At 45.5% G+C, this 16,690-nt stretch overlaps 1 protein-coding gene across 13 annotated transcripts in view; it reads left to right on the top strand.

Moving 5' to 3' along the window:
- The window catches only part of TRERF1 (transcriptional regulating factor 1), a 202,133-nt gene that overhangs the window by 122,088 nt on the left and 63,355 nt on the right, over positions 1-16,690 (top strand). For 11 of the 13 annotated variants that reach the window (XM_044250812.1, XM_044250821.1, XM_044250837.1 and 8 more), the window contains one exon: positions 13,973-14,087. The exons of 1 other annotated variant lie outside the window; for it this stretch is intronic. The gene's annotated coding sequence lies outside the window, so the exon portion shown is untranslated. Of the gene's footprint in view, positions 1-13,323; positions 13,342-13,972; positions 14,088-16,690 lie in introns of those variants that run through there. One more of the 13 variants, XM_044250860.1, reaches the window with a different exon arrangement.

Here is a 16,690-nt window from a genome sequence, read left to right as displayed (position 1 = left end):
TCCTATTTTCATGTTGATGGGATTCTTACTTCATATATCCTGGTTCTTCTCCTTGACTAAATGCAGGACTTAAATATGGAGGTCCTCCATCTATATCTACAAATTAAAATTGGGGGGAAATTACACATCATTTATCACTTCTTCATGGCAGACCCATAGTTCTGCTGCTGAACTAGAGAAGGACAGAGTTACCACTCTGGGCATCTAATCTTTTTCTTTTTTTTTTTTAAACTCTCAGGTAATGGAGAGTGTGAGAATGTGTGTTGGTTGTTCTCCCTTTGCCTGTCTTCTTCTAGATCCATTCTCTGCCTTGCTGTGTCCTTGGGAGGCTGGCCTCTATGGATTGCATCAGCTGGACTTCTCTACTTTACCTTCTAACTGGGTTTGACTAACGGGAGATGCCAGCACCAGAGGTTCTTGAGAGTCAAGAACCAGAGGAAGGAAAGGTTGGAGTATTAATCCTCTTGGTTCCTCTTTGCTTTATCTGATTTCTGGCAGTGGCTGTGTTTATTCGTTTGTTTGTTTGTTTGTTTGTTTTTTACAGCTTGAGCCCGTCTCCCAGAGCTCTAGCCTCACTGGTCTCCAGGAACACCATTCCCTCCCTTTGCCCTTCACATCCAGGGGTGGTAAGGGCTTCTTGTTGGTCTTAGTCTCTGAGCGCTGTCTCATATATTGTTGGTTCCCTTAACCCCTGTCCATCCACTAAATTATCTCCATTTAAACTCTTTTGGGTGCCATCCATACTATGTTACTCAGTCAGCTTATAAGCTTACTTACCTATCTCAGTAGGCAAACCCATGAAGTGATCTGTTTCATTTTCTTTCAAACACTTTTTTTTCCCCACGAGGGTTGGGGGTGTTTGAATTCAGAAGAATTTATAACAAAAATAACAGTCTCCTGTCCTCTTCTCTCCCTAACCCAGCCGTACTCCCTTGGGGGCAACCACTTTTAACTCTTTCAGTTACTTCTTTCTGGCACTTATCTCCATATTTGAAAAGAAGGTGCTTTTATTTCACTCCTATTTTAGAAATTATCAACTCACTTCCTGTTGTGATAGGTGATGATTTAGCTCACTCATACCACCCTTCTACCTCCCTCCCCACATCCTCACAACATAGTTGTATTGTTATTTATAGTTCCTCTATTTGGTTAGCTTTATAACCAGAGATTCTTGCTGTCATATTTCTTGTTCATTAACAACAATATTTCTTGATTCTCTTCTCAGTAAGATGAAGATGTTAGTGTTCTTACCCCAGCTACCTCCCATTTTCCAATTTAAGTCATCTCTATTTTTCCCTTTATAATAAAAGTGATAGCATTTACATTTTTATTTCTAATGGCCATTAAATCTTCTGTGCTTTAGCTGTAGGTTGATCCTTAAGACTGAAAAATCAGCAGATACGATTTGTCTTACTGTGAATATGTAAATAATAAATTGTGTATTGGCGGTCTGCCCTTGGACATACGTGTTTGGTTTGCCTAGTGATTTTTTTAAATTTCAGCCAATATTTTAAAATAGAATTTTCATAAAAGAGTTAGAGTTTGGGATATTGATTTTAAAATTGGAAGCTCTGGCACATATGGTCTGACTTCCCAAATGGTAACCCAGCTTGAGGATGCCTTCTTTAGAATGGGCATGCCTACCCCAGTTTTTACAGTCCCCACCTACTCATTCAGTGTATGCATGTGCGTAATACTTAACCTGCTCTGATCATTAACTTACTTGCTTCACCATGAAGGCATTTAAAGTGTGTGACCCTGAGACCTGATATATTATCCTCTTTGGAACCAAGTAATAATATATTAGGAGTCTTTCGGGGAGCAGCCTTTTATTTTCCCAAGAGTATTTTATTGCCTTTTTTTTTTTTAAAACCATTTGTTGTTATCATATTGTCATTTTCTTTCCTCCCAAACCCTCCAGCCAGTTGGGTATTTTATATATCCTCCCTTTCTCCCAGAGCCTCTATTCTCCTCAGGTTTGATCTGGTTGCTCTCTAGGCCTGCTACACATTGTCATCTGGGATTTCCTTTACTATTTACTATTACTATTTTACTATTGTTCTACTGCTTTCTGGACCTCATATCTTTTCTTTGGGTCCATTCAGTTTCTTCAGGGAAAAAATGCCATTTTTCGCTCGGGAGAGTGGATACCTGGCTGCCTGTGAGCCACCCATGGAGGATTCAACTCCTCTTGACTTCAGATTTCATATAATCCCCCCCTGTTCAGCCTCACATCTGATTCCTGCCCTCCATTGCCCTGAATCATGAGCCTCTTGGCCATTCTGCCAGGCTGATGGACTCCCATGATACTCACATCTACTCTGGACTCAGGCTTCCTGTGCCTGCATCATCAGTTTCCAACCTTGTATCATCTGTTTATTTTCCACAAAGTTGTTCCAGTCTCTTCCCTAGTAGCCCTTACCTATTTCCTTTGTTATTTGAAATGATGTCTTTTTTTTTTTTTTCCCTTGGAGAGAATATGAGTGTAGGGTGGTAGGTAGGCAGAGGGAGAGGGAGAAAGAGACTCTTAAGCAGGCTCCATGCCCAGCTTGGAGCCTGACATGGGGCTCAATCTCATGACCATGGGAACATGACCTGAGCCGAAATCAAGAGTTGGATGCTTAACCAACTGAGTCACCCAGGCACCCTAAAATGATGTCTTTTTAAAATCTCACTTTCTTTACTTTCGTCTGTGCAGTGACTTAGCTATATGAAAAGAATATAAGTAATGTGTTATCCATGTTCCATCTAATAAAGATGGAATCTCAACCTTTTTTGAATCTGTTTAAAATTTTTGCCAAATCACTTCTAGAGATAACAGGCTAAACTATCCCCCATCTAAGTAGGGGCTTTTAATCCCAAATTTACTTTCTTTGGGATTTAGGAGAGATTCTCTGTTTCTAATATTACATACCTATCCAATCTATACTTTTGAAACAAAAATGATTAAGTTTAGATCGTGTATTATCATTGTTAAAGCAACATTAGCTGCCACAGTTATCTTCCGGTTTGGGGGAGTTTACCATATCAATTATGTCTTGCCCTTGATAACGGTCAAAAGCAAGTGTTCTGGAGGAATGCCTGGTATTCCTCCACAGGGTTATTCAGGGACCCAGGTACCTCTGTCTTATGATTCTGCTATATTTTAGAGGGTACGTTCTCAGTGGGGTTAATATCACACTCAGGGGAGCAAAAATTATTTCCCAGGGGCAAAAAATTTTACATTCCTTACATAAATATGATGGATCTATACATGGTAGCTAACCAGATATATGGTGTATTTGTGGTATAATTTCATGGAGGAAGGCAATTAGGAAAAAAATATCCAAAACTCCTCCTTTCTGGGAAATAATGATGAAGAAAGCAAGGAAACACTACTGCAGGCCCAGGAGGCCCCTGGGTTCAGGTGGAAGGGAAAAAAGAAGGTAGTAGAAGCTCAACTACCTCTTCACCAGCAGGGCCCCAAGATGACATATGTCCCCAGGCCCTTGTTTCATTGATGAGAACTAGTCATAGGGTCCCATCTTTTTTTTTTTTTTTAAAGATTTTATTTATTTATTTGACAGACAGGGATCACAAGTAGGCAGAGACACAGGCAGAGAGGAGGAAGCGGGCCCCCTGCCGAGCAGAGAGCCCGACATGGAGCTCGATCCCAGAACCCTGAGATCATGACCCGAGCCAAAGGCAGAGGATTAACTCACTGAGCCACCCAGGCGCCCCATAGGGTCCCATCTTGCAGGAAGAGCTGGCAGATGGGGTTCCTGGCTGGGCAGCTGCCTTTGAAGGACACCTCTCACTAAATAATGGGGAGCATGGATTTTGGAGGATGTTTGGCCTTCAAACACAGGGGTCAGCAAACGGTCTTAAAGAGCTAAGTTCTAAATATTTTAGGCTTGTGGGCCATATGGTCTCTGTCACAAGTCTGTTTATTGTACTGAAGGCAGCAGTAGACAATATGTAAATGATGGGTGTCGCTGTGTTCCGTGAAAGCTCTCTTCGCATACATAGGGGGCTGGCTGTGGGCAGGCTGTGGTTGGCCAGCCCTGACACCCGAAGACCAACCGGAGGTCTTTCAGTTGTCCACATGTCCTCTGCTTTTCAGACCTGGAGTTCCCCCTCAACAGAATGAGGGTGAGGCCCTGGTTTTTCTGGGAGAAGAGTGGACTAGGAGGCGGCCCTCAACCAAGGGAGGGGTAGAAGCTCCAAGTGTGGAGAAAGGGGATCTATTCTGCATGGGATAGTATGCTCTTAAGCCATCCCCACATCTGACCTTCCCAGCCAGCTGACATGGCAGGAGGCAGGGTCCCAGGCACAAAGTAGTAAGTGCTCAGAGATGGGTCACTTAAAAGTACCTGCATTATTAGGAAAATAAGTCCAGGAAGGATACGGGTTCCTATTCCTTATAACATTAGGGAATGGACCATTATGTTCAGTGAATTATTATCCAACAGTTAAAGCTAATATTTACAAAGAGCTTTTAATAACATGACAAAATGCTTATGTTAGAAACAGGATACAAAACTATATATACAATATGATCCCAAACCATAGTTCCTTAAAAATTGAGCAAAAAAAAAAATTGAAATAAATATTGTCACAAAGTGATGGGATTATAAGGTATTTTCCTTTTGTTTTTATAGATGTTTACTAAAATATTTTTGGTCACAGTGGCAGATATGCTGCCCCTGGCACCTGGCAGAGGCTCTTGGGGCTTCATGGGAATTCCCTGTGTCTGGGTAGACCCCGCCTGCGCCCCTCTGGATACGATCCCGGGTTACTGGGAAGGCTCAGATTTGGGGGTGACAGTTGAGGGAGGGTGGGTGGGAGAGTCAAAAGGTTAAAAGGAGACCCTCTCTCCAGCTTATGTAATCGCTCTAAGGAGAGAGGAGGGGAGAGAGGAAGAGATGGGGCTCAGCAAATGAGTTCCTGGCTGCTTGTCATGTGAAGAAAACTGACGTGAACGACACTTTCCTCCTCTGCTTCCTGCCCTGCTTTTTTGTTCTTTGTTTCATGAATAATGTGAATACAGGTTCCTCATACTCGGGAGTTATTTTTACAAGGTCCCTTCTCTGCTTCGGATGACTCAGAGCTGGGGCCTTCTCGTGAAGACATTCCTAGGGAAGCGCCTGAGAAGATGCCGAGCACTGGGCCATCTGAGGGTCAGGATCAGGTGTCCTTCTGGCCCCTGACCTGTCCTGGTCTTTTTCTTTTGGGGCCACGTCCACTGCAGGGAGGAAGAGGCGGCTGGAAGGAAGGCCTGGCTGAAAGCAGTCACTTTTCCTGCGTCCCCGTCGACCCAGCCAGCCCTGCCTTTTCCTCTCCCCATCCTTTTCCTCCAGGAGAACCAATCAGACCTGCTGGCCAGGCTGGAGGGTGGGTCCCCAGGGTCTTAACTGTGTGAAAACCATCTGAATGGGGTCACCACACACCAAGGGAAAAAGAGGATTAGAGGACCCTTTGTCGTATCTCCCACCACCCCCGCTGCTCTTGTGTTCCTAGAGAGGAGATGCTGCATCATCCTCTCGGTTTTTTCCAGAAACCACGGCCAGCACTGAGACCTAGTGAGTGTGTGTTGGAGAAATAAATTAATGAAAGGGAAGCCCCTTCCCATGGATAGAGCTGAATCCCGCTGACACGCCCATGGACAGTGGTGGGTTCTGCCTCTACTCCAGAAGACTGGCATGTCCAAACTTTGGCCCGTGGACTGGAAGCAGTTTTTACTCTCAGCATGGGAGTTGTCTGATCTGACCCCTCCTAACCCCACTGAGAGGCAGGGTCTCGTTTCCATTTTACAGAGGCTGGGGAGATTGGGCAGCACGCTCAGTGTTGTGCGGTTAGGAAGAAGCATGGCTAGATTATTCTGTGCTACGTCTGCTGACTCCATGGCTGTTTCCCTGACCCTGTGTTGCCCTTCAACACGAGAAACCCCAGAAATAGAGCTTTCTCGCTTCTGGAAGAGACACCATGCCCTCCTTCATTCTCAGCTGCAATGCCATCCTTCTGGGGGAACCAGTCCTTCCCCTTCTGCTCTGCCTATAGCGGGAGAGTGGGTCTCAAGCACTGGCTACCCAGCAACCCTGGGACGAATATGGTGGGAAGGGCCCTCTCAGACTCCCCTTCTCTGATGCCTTTGGAGAAAGGGGGGATGGTAATTGGGGAATTCTCCCTTTTTCCTCCTGCAGAGCTTCCCAACTCCCAACTCCCTTTCCCTGCCATCTTTTCTCAGATCACTCGGTCCTCAGCTTAAAACCCTAGCTGACCATTTGGAACTTAGAGTGTATTTTCCCATACAGGTAGCTTGAATAGGATGCTTGGTCTGTCCATGATCTATCCGAGATAGAATATGAGTAGCATTGGCCAAGTAGAGAGCTGGTATTAGTATTGATGATTTCATTGATTGATTAATAATGTCATCACCATGTCTTGCCTGGAAAACCTTAGCAGCCTCATAACTGGTCTTTCTCCACTCTTGTCCTCCCACACTTCGTTCTCTCTGTGAAACATTAACCAGGCCCCATCTCTTCTCTGCTCAGAGCCATCCAGTGACTTCCTAGCACTGTCACCTGGCCCCTACCTGCCTCACTGATGTCTCTACCAGCCTTCCTCTCTCCCCCAAGCTCATATCACCAAAGGACCCAGCATCCACTCTTCCCCCTGCCTGGGACTCTCTTGCCTCCTTGAATTACCTTGTTCGATCTCAGTTCACATAGGTCTCTGCCCAGATGTCACTTTTTCTGCTGACCTTCCCTGTTCATTCTTCAAGGGGGTGACCTCAGGCATTCATCCCCCTTACCGCGGTCTCCTTACCCTGGCCTGTTTTCCTTCCTGACAGTATCATTCCCACTTTCCACTGCTGGTGTATTTGTTTCCTTGTGTACTGTTGGTCTTCCCTAGTGTAAAGTTGACTCCACAGGTCAGGAACCTGGCTTCTTTTATTTACTACTCTGTTTCCAGCACTAGAAAGGTACCCAACTCATAGTAGGTTCTCAGCAAATACTCCCGAATAAGTAGATGTGTCAACAAAGGCATATCTACATCTAACAGGCAGACTTGGTTTCCTGTGGAATCAATCACACATTCCAAACCACAGTGCTAGAAGTGAATCTCTACTTTTCCCAGTCCTGAGGATTCCAAGTGCACGGACTTCATTTTAAAAATGAATTCATAGATTATTCTGGAAACCTGCATTCTTGACAAATAGAGACACCTGTTTGCCTAGACACTTGTTCTCTGAATTTGAGGAAGGAGGGGGTTAGGGGCCCTTTGGTTTTATGAGTCTCCTGCCACCAGTTTTACTGAGAAAGGCTGTGTTTTCTTGATGAACCTAGAGTAGTTTCTTACCTCAGCGCTACTGACATTGGGACCAGGGCATTCTTTGTTGTGGGGACTGCCTTGTGAGCTATAGGGATGTTAGCAACATCTCTGGCCTCTGCCCATTAGATGCTAGTAGAATCCCTAGCTGTGAGGACCAAAAGCTGTCTCTGGACATTGCCAGGTGTTCCTTGAAGGGCAAAAATCATCCAAGGTCAAGAACTACCACTCCACCATAGGCTGGAAGCTCCCCACAAGAAAGAACTATCCCACTCCAAATGTCACTAGTGCCCATGTAGCGATACTCTGCTCTAGAAGGATGCTGGTCACAAGGAACTCTTAGCAGTGATGGAAATGTTCTGTTCTGTGCCATTCAATATGGTAGCCACTAGCCACATGTGGCTACTGAGTACTTAAAATGTGGCGAGTAAAACTGGAAGCACTGAGTTTTTAAGTTCATTTCATCTTATTTTAATGGAAAGAGCCACTTGTGACTAGTAGTTACTATGTTGGACAGCGCAGCTGGAGAGACCAGGGCTGCCCACGCTTCGTTAGGCACATGGGTCACCTGGGGACAGAAAGTCTGCTTCAGCAAGCCTGTCCCAGTGCAAACTGGCTTTGAACTCTGCTGTTTTACTAAAACTCAGTGTGAAATTTTTGCATCCTATTGCGTTGTATAGCGAGGCCTGTTTTAATTTAAGAAGAAAAAAAAAGAGTAGATTTCATCCCCGCTATTTAAATGTATTTCAGGAACGCATGAGGTTAATTTAATGGCTCTGAGGATCAAGGTGATAAAGCAGAGTAAACGGACAGAGGTGTGTTGGGGACGGGGACTGTATAGGGAGAACTGAGCGAAAGGCATAGTATTCCTTTCTAACAATGAGGATTTTGTTTCCCTCTTCTGGAATTTCCTCAAATTTAATCTCTGGAGTGAAAAACAACATTTAAATGTGCTACATTGTATACACAAGCAATGGGAGCAAGGTCTACTGTAACGCCCCAGGCCACTGCAAGATTGCTGTAGGACATAAGCCTAGCACCCACGACCTCCTTATGTCAGCCGTTCTCAGCCTTGGCCACATATTACAACCACTTGGCAAGCTTTAAGCACTATTGTTTAATAGGTTTGTGGTAGAACCCAGGCATCCGTGGTTTTGTAAACTCCCCAGATGATTTTGATGTGCAACCAGGATTGAGAACTGCTGGGCGAGCCCTTGGGACACAATGGTTAAAAAAGAGAGAGAGAGAGACATTGTCCATGCCATAGTAGGGCTTACACAGTCTGACTGGGGAGACCAGCTTGCTAAGCCCATAATTAACCGATTGCAACTGTGGTAAGTACTGCTGCACACTTAAATTTCTGGAGAGTCAGAAGTCTCGCTGAAACTTTAACCTGAAAACTTGACTAGATGCTAATGAGGGAGGAGCCAGGAGAAGAGCATCCTAGTCAGAGAGGCCCATGTGTGCAAAAGCCCTGGGGTGGGAAAGAGCTTGTGGGTGTGTGAAACCCTAAACACGGGCTGGCTGGGGCCATGAATAATGGTATAGGAGGCCAGAGGAGGTTGCAGAGTGACTAGGGGCCTGCTGTTCACCATCAGTCTACAGTGAGTCTGTCTGATGATATGTTCTCAGTGTTTGAGCTATTCTGGTACTCATGTGAATGGCCAAGCCTCTGTGTTTTGGAGTAACCAGGTGCAAGAGGCTGGATTAACGCATAGTGGCCTGGGCAGAACCCCCTCCTGCCATGCAGACAGCTATTTTTTTCTCAACCTCCGTGGAAATGGGAGTGGGGCACCAAAAGAAGAGATGTTTAGGGAGAGAATGAGTCCCCCCCACCCCATCTTAAAAGCTTCCGAGCCTCCCCTGGTTGTTGGGGAAATGTGTCACTTGAAGATGAGATCTTCTTCCATGCCCGCATTGTCTCTGCATAGCGTTCATTGGACGGAAGTGTTGGCCCCCGAGCACCTGGAGTCTGAGACTCCTCATTGCATCCATCGCTCTTTAGACTGTTTCTTAAATTAAAGCTACAGATTGAATTCTCCTCATCATCATCGTTTTTCCTCCCCCCTCCCTCCTTTTCCTTCTTTTTAAAATCTGTGTTGGGTGCCTGGGTGGCTCAGTGGGTTTAAGCCTCTGCCTTTGGCTCAGGTCATGATCCCAGAGTCCTGGGATCGAGCCCCACATCGGGCTCTCCACTGAGCGGGAGCCTGATTCCCTCTCTCTCTGTCTGCCTCTCTGCCTACTTGTGATCTCTGTCTGTCAAATAAATAAATAAAATCTTTAAAAAAAATTAAAAAATAAAAATAAAATCTGTGCCAATTCCTAATTTATTGTGGGTGGCATGGAGCGAATTCTCCAGACTTCATTTGGTCCTGCTTCCCATTTCAGAGGCTCCCTCTTGTATATCCTGTGTCCCCAGCTAAGCCTTCCCCCAACCCATCAGGGCAGGATGTGAACTCTTCCTTACTTTCTTTTTTTTTTTTTTTTTTCAAGATTTTATTTATTTGAGAGAGAGAGTGAGCACAAGCGGGGGGAGGGGGAGGTGGACAGAGGCAGAGGGAGAAACAGACTCCCCACTGAGCCGGGAGCTCGATGCCAGGCTCAATCCCAGGACCCTGAAATCATGCCGTGAGCCAGCTGAGCCACCCAGGCATCCCTGAGCTGCTCTTTTCATTACAACCACTTTGTGGCTGAATAGAACCCTCCCTCTTTGGTTTGAGCCTCTCAGTACCCATTTAAAGTGTTTCTGTAAATTAATTTTTTCCCTCCTCCCCAGATCTTTAATCTTTGTCTCCCCCCCGCCCCTTAACGCTGAAAAGAGTGTGGTATGTAAGGGGTATTTGTCCCCACAAGTGTGCAGAAGGGAAACTGAGGCCCAACAGCTGTGTGGGGCAGTGGGAAGAGTCTGGCCATGCCTGGTGGCTTGCTGGCTGCAGATTCTTGGAACGGCACACAGCCTCCCAGGGCTGTGTCCTCCTTGGTCGCCTGGGAAAGAGATAATAAGATTTTTGTCCCCGTGAGGCAGTGTGGTGCTGGAGTAAAGAGGAAGGGCTTCCGGGCTTCAGGGTCTGGCTCCAGTGCTCAGTTCTGTGGTCTTGGGCAAGTCGGCAGGCCTCAGTTTCCTCCTTGTTAGATTGTGATACCCACAGTGACTCAGCAGGATTGTTGTCAATATCAGAGGCGATTGCTGGGAAGTCCCAGCACCATGCCTAGTCTGTGGTAGGATGCGGTAGCTGGTCCATTTCCTCTACCTTTGGGGACTCCGCTGTTTGTCCAGAGGAAACCCTTGGCTCCACCCATGATGGAACCCCAGAGTTCCTGAGTGGGGCTCCTCATCAGTCCCCAGAGGGACATCTGGATTTCTCAGATGCACTTGAGCCTGGGGCAGATGAGGTGTGACTCAGTGTGGAGAGTGGGACTTCTGGCTGCGGACTCTGAGCAAGATGGCCGGGGACCATTGAGGGTACACACCAAGAAACCATGAGTCACCAGGATACCTAGCCACTGAGGGGTAACCCCCTGAGTCCTTGCAAAGCTCCCCTATAGCCCCAGTAGTGCCTGGGAGATCATTTCATGGATTCCTGTTGATTTTCACAGGGAGGAAGGGCTGTGGCTGTCCCTGTCCCCTGCTCACTGGGGTGCATTGATGGTGATGCTGCCCCTTATTTGGGGGCTTTTGGGAGCCAGGCAGTGTGCTTCTTGCTGATCTCCTTGAGACCCATGCAAGGAGGTACAGCTAATCCCATTTTAACAGAAGAACAGGGGCCAAATGGCCAGTGAGGGGTGGAGTCACATTTGAACCCAGGCCTGCCAGGCCCCAAAGCTCATGTTCCATGCTTGAAATCATATGACTCTTCTTAAAGGAGCGCCCCCTCCCCCGCAGGATGCTTCTCCAGCAATAATCTTAATAATGGAATGCTCATTCGCATTCCAAAACCCACACACTCACTCTCTTATCAACGCTGATCAGCTAATCTTTTACTACTGGACAAATTGAATTTAACCAAGTCACCACTGCTGTAAAGAAAATAGGTAAGAAAACTTGACCAAAAACTTGGTCTAAAATTGGAGGGAGAGCGAGGTAGCCCCTATTTTGGATTCCTTGTGCCCACTTAGGGTGAGAGAAAATTATGCCATATGTGTGTATGTATGCACCTTCTGCTCCTGGCTTGCCATAAGTAACTTCCTGGGCACTTTTGAAAAACCTGCACAACTTTCGTGCTTTCCTTGAATACCACAGTGACTGAAGCGTGGTGTGAGGCCAAGAACCCATCTGGTCCTTATTACAAGCCTCCTTTTGTAACTAGAATGTGCCTTGCTCCTTCTAATCACAGGACCTTTGCACAGGCCATTCATTGTGCCAGCAACACCTTTTCTCTCTCATTCCTCTCCTGCCCTCTCTGTTTTGCTTCACTAATGTGCTCTTAGGGCTCCGATTAAAGAACAGTTCATTCTGAAAATGCCACTGACCCTTTTCCGTGGCGAGTCTACCCCCATCACGTGTTCTTAAAGCAGTAGCCATACTTCTTTAGAGCACATCACTATCACAGTTACTTCTCATTGTTTCTCCCTCTAGACTATAAGCTCCGTGAAGGCAGGGACCACTGTGGTCTCACCTGTTCTCTGCCTAGTGCCTTGCAGCTGAAGATGGTACCTACCATCTCTCAGTCATCACTGGATGGATGAATGGATGTTTGGAGAGACGGATCGAGCTAGTTACTGACTTCCTCTCCCTTAACTCCAGCCAGTGTGTGCGGTTTTTGTTTTTGTTTTTTTAGCAGGGTAGGGAGGTTGTAAATACCTGCTTCCGTGTCTGTCTTGGGCCGCCTTGAAGGAGCACCCGTGTTGAGGACCCTGGAGGCCAGCCCAGCACCTGACTTACGGTAGAGGACCAGTCACGTTTGGCTCTCTGGTTGCCTCGCATAGCTCTTGCCCCTGAGACAGTCAGCTGCAAGGACTCAGGCTGTGGCTGGGACCTTGCTGAGAGATGGCACAGGCCTTCAGTCATGGAAACTGAGGAAGTGCGTCCCTGCTTCTCACCACACACTGTAATTTAGCTTCTTGCTAATGTCTTCTACGCGGCTTGCCAGTTACTATATTGACTTATTTGTACATAAACAGCTATTGCCATAACCTTCTCTTCCCCACCATTCAGAGATAATGATATGCAATCTTTATAACATCACAGACATCGGTTCAAAAGCATTCTGTTGCTATAAGCCTCTATCTGATGTGCTTCTCACTAGAATTTCATGAGCTTCAAACTACCAAATTGCAGATGATTTAGCATTTGAAGCACGGAGTGAGAATATATGAGTGTTTGCGTTAAAAAAAAAAAAAGACTTAGAAAGGGGGAAGTTTTTCTTCTGTGGAGTTATCTTCTAAAGTTTAAAATAGGAACTACTTAAAAGCTCAGAGTTTAGAGGAATGAACACTTTCTCTTAAACATTCAAATGGGTGAAAATGACTTGTAATCTCTCCCTCAAGTATTAAGGCAATAGGCATTTAAAGTTTTTTTTTTGATTTTTTTTTTTTTTTTTGAGCTGGCTGTCACAGACAAAGGAGTTCTCAATTTTAAAAAAAACTTTTTTATGGCATTAAATGATAGGAATGAGCACCAGCAGCCCTCTTGACATTTTGGAACTGATTTTTCTGCAATGTCCCAGTCGGTTTTAACAGATAACACTTTGTCCTTCCTGGTCGCAGTGGTAGCTTTGGAGGGGTTGCCAGAGTTAGGGCTGGGAAATTCTGACCAGGTTTCATGAATCCCATGCTCTGTAATCTGAGCCCAGCAAGTCCACTGGCTCTACCCAGATGCTTTCCCCAATGCCCCTGCCGTGGCCCTTCCTCCAGGAGAGAGACTCTGATCTGTAGTCCAGGGGGTGAATTTGGCATCAACCACACTGCTAGCCACCCTCTCAGGAGATCAGCCCGACAACCTGGGAACTTCACGGATGCGACCCAACTGCGGTTTGCGGAATGGCGCTGGCCACAAATTGCTCACCCGTCCACGAGACGAGTACAGAAATGGTGAGGAAGCACTTAGAAACTTCCATCCCGACTGGACAGAGTGATCTGTTGAGTCAGATCATCGAAGAGGTGGTGCTTTGTATGAGCATTTTTTGATTTCGTTTATCCACCAGTTCATTTTCATTATCTTTTATAAAAAGAGTGACCTACGATGGGTTGGAAATTAAAACACAGAGACAACTCCTTTCCTTCCTGCCAAGTTCTTTGGGAAGGCCTGTGGGTAGCGCTTGTGAGCTGCCTCTGCTCCCTGTGGGACAGGTAGGCTGCTGAATGAATTTGGGGAAATCACAGCACTTACCAAATTATATTGTAATGAAACATGTGCACGTCTCCCTCCCTCCCTCCCTCCCTCCTCTCTCTCTCTCTCTCTCTCTCTCTGACTGTTTCTTGAGAGTAGGGAGTGCATCTAATCCATCTTTTCAGCCTCATTCCCCAGATCCCTGCATGGCACATTGCAGGGCGTGGGAAATGTTTGTCCCATCCATGCCTGTCTGCTCCCCGAGGACATGAGAGTGGGTGAGGCTAGCCTCAGGAACTCCCTGGGCTTTCAGATAGGATCCCCTCCAGGCTGGTACTGGAGAGCTAGGAGCAGACAGTGAAGGAGTGACCTTTCCTGCTCTTGCCCCCGCAGAACCAGGTCTCCTCTTCCCACCTGCCCAGCAGCATGAGAGCAGCATGACTGCCCGGCCGCAGGAGAAGCCCCCAGAGCCAGGCCCCCAACTCAACCATCAGCTGCAGAGGTCAAGGTAAGCTTGCTTGCCTTTCTCCTGGAAGGTTCAGGCATTTTTATTTTAACTAATTCTCTGTGCTTCTGTGATCTCGCACCGTGTTCTGAAAGAATGTTCCTCTACTACCTCCTGAATCTGGGACCTTTGGCATATCTTTTAGGGATTGTATATACAGGCAGTTTGGGGTGAAGGATTCCCTGGAAAGAATGGGATTTGAAAGACATTTAGTCTGTGATGAGGGACTCCCCGGACAGACTCCTGTCCCACACAGGGTTGTAAGAGGTCTTAAAGGATCACCCAGGCCAATTTGTAACCAAAGTTGAGCAGTGAATTACTAGAAAATTCTTCCTAATTTGGAAGCAACTCTTTTTCTCTGTGATTCTTGTCTGCCCTTCACTGCTCTGCCTTATGGAACCACAAAGACTGGGCTTTCAAAATCTCTTCCACTTGACTCTCTCTTCAAATGGGAAGATGGCGGTCATGACTCTGCTTTTCTTGTTGGTATTCATTTTCCCTGGAGACTGGCCCCATTCACTTGTGGGCCCCCTTGTCCCTCTCTATGTTGGAAAGGACTGCCGTGCTCACTCAGCCTCTGCCAGCCTCCGCAGAGAACCTCTACTGACCATTCTTTTGTCAGGACATCTTAAGAACCTCCTTTGTGATAGTCACTGCGCTAGACTCGAGGTACATCAAGACAAAACAAGTTTGGATCCTCAGAGAGAGTTAGAAAGAAACATAACCCCCTCGGCATGTTCCCTTTTCATGTTTTATCTCCTTTCAACTTTTTTTCTCAAATGTTCCATGAGCGCTCGATAAAAAGCTATATTCTCTTATTGTTGGATATAGTTTTCTGTATAGGCTGGTCAAAACGAATTCATTCACTGTATGGTGCAGATCATCTATAGTATGTCCTTTTCTGTTTTTGTCTGATTAACTTATCAGTTATTGAGAGAAATGTGTTAAAAATCTCCCACTGGGTTTGTCAGTTTTATATATCTTAAGGCAATGCTATTGGGTGTCTCGATGTTTAGAATCAGTGTATATTACTGGTGAGTTGAGATAGATTTCTACCACCTTTATAGACTTGCACCTTTTTCTGATGTTTCTTCTAGACTGAGCTGTTCCTCCACCCCTGTTCCATTTTCCATCTTCTTATTTAGAAGTTCTACACTCTCTGTCTGTTCTTGCAATGGGTACTCGAGCTGTTGTAGCTGGGATACTCACCAAAGTCCAAAATTCATCAGGGTCTTTACCTTCATGAAACATCACTGTTTCATACAGTAAGTGTTCATACAGATGTACCCACATACTTACCATTATCTTTCCTTATTCTTTTATGAATCTCAGATAGTTTCCCTCTGCTTGTTTAGCATTAGCTTTTAGTGAGAGTCTGGTGGTGTTAAATTCCCAAGTGTTTTTACTGGTCTGGTTTGGTTTGGTTTTCGGCTTTTGTTGGCTTGAAAATGTGTTTATTTTTTTCTCCGTCTTGAAAGGTGGCTTTACTGAATATACTCTCTTAAGTCACTAAAGCCATTGTGTCACTGCTTCTGGCTTTGAAATTGCTGTTGAGAAGTTGGCTGTCAGTTCAGCTGCTGTTCTCTGTAAGTGACCTGGTATTTCTCTCTGGTTCTGTTAAAAACATTGTTTTCAGGGCACCAGGTGGTTCAGTCAGTGAAGCATCTGCCTTCAGCTCAGGTCATGATCCCAGGATCCTGGGATCAAATCCCACATTGGGCTCCCTGCTCTGCAGGGAGTCTCCTTCTCCCTCTCCCTCTCCCCCTGCTTGTTCTCTCTCTCTCTCTCTCTCTCTCAAAGAAATAAAACCTTTAACAACAGTAACAACAACACATTGTTTTCTTTGGTGTTCTGCAGCTTCCATTACCACGTAACTAGGAATAAGTTTTTCTGTCTTCATTCTGCTTGGGGTTTGTAGGGATTCCTAGAACTAAAGATGGGTGTCTTTCAACAGTCCTGGAAATTTCCCACCCTTCATTTCTTTGACTATTGCCTCTTTTTCATTCTCTCTAATATCTTCTTCTGGAACTCCTGTTAGACCTATGTTAGACCTTCTCATTCTGTTCTGTTTAGCTCTCAACCTCTGTTTCATCTTTTTCATCTCTTTGTCTCTCTGGGCTGAACTCTGAATAATTTCCTCAAATCTGCCTTCCATTCACCTCACATATTTGGGGTCTCAAATGCTCTTTAATCCCCCAGTGATTACATCCATTTTCCTTGTGGTTGTTTTATTTATTGTTTCTGAAAGTTCTGGCTCATTATTTTTCTGCTTGTTGATTTTTTATTTTCTAGTCTCTTATTTCTTGCTCATATTTGCAAACTTCTTTTTTTATTTTTTTTAACCTGTTGAATTAGCTATTTAGAAATTGTAAACTCTCATGTCTGGTAATTCCAGATTCTGAAATCCCTGGAGGTCCAGTACTGCTGTCTCTTGTGTCTGCTGGCTAGTAATCATGGTGTCTTGTTTCCTGCAAGCTGCTTATTTTCCTTAAAACTTTGAGAATTATTTGAGGTATTCGTTGACATTGACTTTTCCAGAAAGAATTTGTATTCATTTCTGCTAATTGTTTGGGGTCACTAGAAACCAAAAATCACTTCAATGGGTT

This window comes from Neovison vison, chromosome 1 (assembly GCF_020171115.1).
Source record: "Neovison vison isolate M4711 chromosome 1, ASM_NN_V1, whole genome shotgun sequence".
In the NCBI taxonomy this organism is placed as follows: domain Eukaryota; kingdom Metazoa; phylum Chordata; class Mammalia; order Carnivora; family Mustelidae; genus Neogale; species Neogale vison.
The sequence above is the reverse complement of the archived record's forward strand: the minus strand, read 5'-3'. Positions and strand labels throughout refer to the sequence as shown.